General features: G+C 36.4%; 1 pseudogene; it reads right to left on the bottom strand.

Annotated features, from left to right (window-relative positions):
* Positions 1 to 3135: 3135 nt before the first annotated feature.
* Positions 3136 to 3262, bottom strand: LOC145298057 (U2 spliceosomal RNA; annotated as a pseudogene).
* Positions 3263 to 3473: the final 211 nt, after the last annotated feature.

The raw sequence follows: 3473 nt of genomic DNA, 5'->3' as shown, positions 1-3473 counted from the left end.
GTTCTGGAAACAGACATCATCAAAGCAACAAGAATGAAATATACAGTTAAGAGACCCAGCATCCCTATCCCGTCGCTGTTAACCACCTGAAGAAGACTGGAGGAATAGTTGGCCGAAACGTCGTGAAACAACAATTATGAAGATGAGGATAATAGTCTGCAAATAAAAAAATAAAAAATATACAAATTACTCATCTTTGAGATGAGTAATTTGTATATTCCAATAATAAAATAATATACCATTCGGTACGTACCCGATGATGGAAGACCAGTTAAAAAAGAAACTTTGATTTAGAAGACCAAAAAATCCGACCTTGATCGCCCTTCGGGGCTAGTGGTGTAATGGATAGAGGCTCTACGGTTCCAGGTGAGCATTGTCTCAAGATAGCAGTTTCAATCCTACCCAAAATTAGTTGGCTAAAATGCGATGAGACGACAACAACCAAGAAGGGTAGCAATTACTACGGATAAAGTTAAGAGACCCAGCATTCCTATCCGGGCTCGGTTAACCACCTGACTAAGGTCAGGGGAATAGTTGGTTGAAATGTCGTGAATCAACAATTATGAAGACGAGGATAACAGTCTGCAAATAAATAAATAATAATATATAAATTACTCATCTCAAAGAATTCCAATAATAAAATAAGAATGAAAGAGAAAATTGGTAAAAAAAATACATAAGAAAAACAGGATAATTCCTAAAAAAACTATATAGTGGAAATCTCATAAACGGTATAAACCCATGTGAATATCACTAGTAAGATACTCTGAACCATTTTAAGTTGGATCAAAGAAGAACTGAGGCATCTCGATGAGAACACTAGAAAACTTATGACCAAGCGTAATGCACTACACCCAAAGAATGATACTGTCCGACTCTATGTGAAAAGAAAAGATGGGAGAGAGGACTGGTGTGTATAGAAGACTGTGTGACTACCACAAAAAAGAATTAGAAAAATACATAGCGTAGAACACAGAAAGGATAATTACCGCAGCAAAAGACACTGAAAAAAAATGAACAAGACAGATAACAGAGATAAAAGATAAGACGAGAAAAGAAAACTGAAAAGAGAAACAGCTACACGGACGTTTCATAAGAGTGATAAAAGATGAAACTAGCGAAAACACTTAGATATGGTGACGAAAAGGATACCTAAACAGAGAAACTGAATCCCTAATAAGAGCCGCACAAAATATAGCTATTAGAACCAACTAGATCAAAGCAAAGGTCGACAAGACACAAAAAACTGTAAATGCGGACTCTATGGACAAAGAGATGAAACGATAAACCACATAATAAATTAATGCAGGAAACTAGCACAAAAATAATATAAGAATAGACACAATCAAGTTGGGAAGGCAGTTCACTGGGGATTATGCAAACAACTGTATCTTGAACACGCAGACAAATGATACAATGAAAAACTGGCAGCAGTACTTGAAAACGGAAATCACAAAATCCTATAGGACATGGACGTATAAATAGATAAACACATCCAAGCAAGGAGACCGAATGTCATAATAGTTAACAAGATAGAAAAGTTCTGCCAGATCGTTTATTTCGCCGTTCCAGCAGAACACAATATCAAGGAGATTGAAAAGCTAAGCAAATAAACGGAACAAATCAGAGAGAGAAAGAGAGATAAAGAGAGAGATAGAGAGAGAGGGGGAAATTGAGAATACTGTAAGTCCAAATGCGAGAAAAGTCCTGCCTTGATAAAGTTCAAAACCAGATTCGAAACCTAGTAGATGATGCTCTTTTCTCTTCCCTGCAACCCCTTTCTCACGGAAGAGACGTCGCGAGCTTGTTTCTATCGCTATTTTCATGGCAATTCCTCTACGGAACTTCAATTGATGGTTCCCCATTGCCAAACTTGCACAGAAATACTCGACTAGCTACAACAACTATATATGATTTTCCCTACTCTCTATCTGCGCCTAAATGCAAGCACAGTTCCATGAACAAAGCTTATTTCCCAGAACTTCCGCCTTTGGAACACGATTCTGCTGACATGCTTCCCGGTGGAATACAACATGGTTGCCTTCAAGTCTAATGTAAACAAATTCTTGTTAAGCTGTCTACCTAAATAATCTAATTCTACAAATTTACATCATAAGTGATTACTACACCACTACCTTACATTACATCCATATCCTCGAGTGGCCTTCGGGCCTTGATAAGTGGTGACTTCCAGGTAAAAAAGGCATATATTTAAAAAGTGAGGCAACTGTCACTTTGATTTTTAATTTACTACAGTGTGCTTCTAACCAGAATATCAATAATTAGCGTCATTTATTAGCTAGAGACATTTTACTAGCAAGCCCACTGATCAAAATGATAGTTTCTTTTGTTATCCTCGCAATGAAAAAATGGATACATCCCCCAATGCGTCGACTACACTGTATTTGCCCAAGATATGTCAAATCTGACAGCAAACAGACCAAATGAATTGCCTGGTGTCTGCAGTGATAAAGAAAACGAAGAAGTCGGGTCTTTGTGAAATTATCTTTTTCGTGTAAAGATCATATGGTCGCCATGTGTAGCGATCATATGATCAACACGCTATTAAACCTCGTAGCCAATTAAATCCCCAAGGGAGACAATCAAATCCTTTATTAAGTATTAATCAATTCTTGATTCAATAAACAGTTATACCGATGTAATTTATCGATTATTTTAATTCAATACATTGAAGCCCAATATATGTTCGTTAACAAAATTAATTAAATATAATTATTAAAGTTTAAATTAATTTGAGGAAGCAAAATTTGTATACGAAAAATGTGTAAAAACAATATGACATGGAAAATTTATGTTATGTTTTTAATAAGGAAAAACATTTTATTGAAAAACAAGGCCGATAGCCATTAGTCGCATGCTATCGTGTAATGAATGAATGCATGAATGTAGGATTGACATGAAATTCTTAAAGATAAACTAAAATGACCGAAAAAGGGGCTGAAATGACTTAAATGAATAAAAAGTAAATGACAGAATGACTTTAATGAACTTAAGGATGAATTGAATGACCTTAAGAATGACTTGAATGCTTAAAAAATAACTGGAATGCTTCAAAAAAAAAACTTGAATGATCTGGAGAATGACTTGAATGGCTTTGAGACTGACTGGTTGTAAAGTGGGTGATCATTTTACATTAAATTAATACAGAAAAGAGATCCCCCACTTTATATCACAATAAGTACAGCATGTAGTAAGAACAGATACTACACTTTCATCTTGGCCAAAAGGCCAAGAAAAGGGTTGTATTTATTTGCTCCCCCACCGAGCAAATTAGGCACAAGGCCGATTTTTAATGTGAGGGGAAATGGGGGCCAACTCCCCGGGGAGTAGGGGAGCTGGATAGTGACAATTGGTATGAAGGGTTTCCCCTACATTGACCAAGGTCTTATATGTGGGATTGGCCCCACATATGGTCTTTGCTTGCAGTATCTGCTCCGGCAGATACTGCACTT

Source organism: Euprymna scolopes, chromosome 18, assembly GCF_053919585.1.
Source record: "Euprymna scolopes isolate OS-2025 chromosome 18, ASM5391958v1, whole genome shotgun sequence".
Taxonomy (NCBI): domain Eukaryota; kingdom Metazoa; phylum Mollusca; class Cephalopoda; order Sepiida; family Sepiolidae; genus Euprymna; species Euprymna scolopes.
Note: the sequence above shows the minus strand (reverse complement) of the source record. Positions and strands in the feature narration are given on the sequence as shown.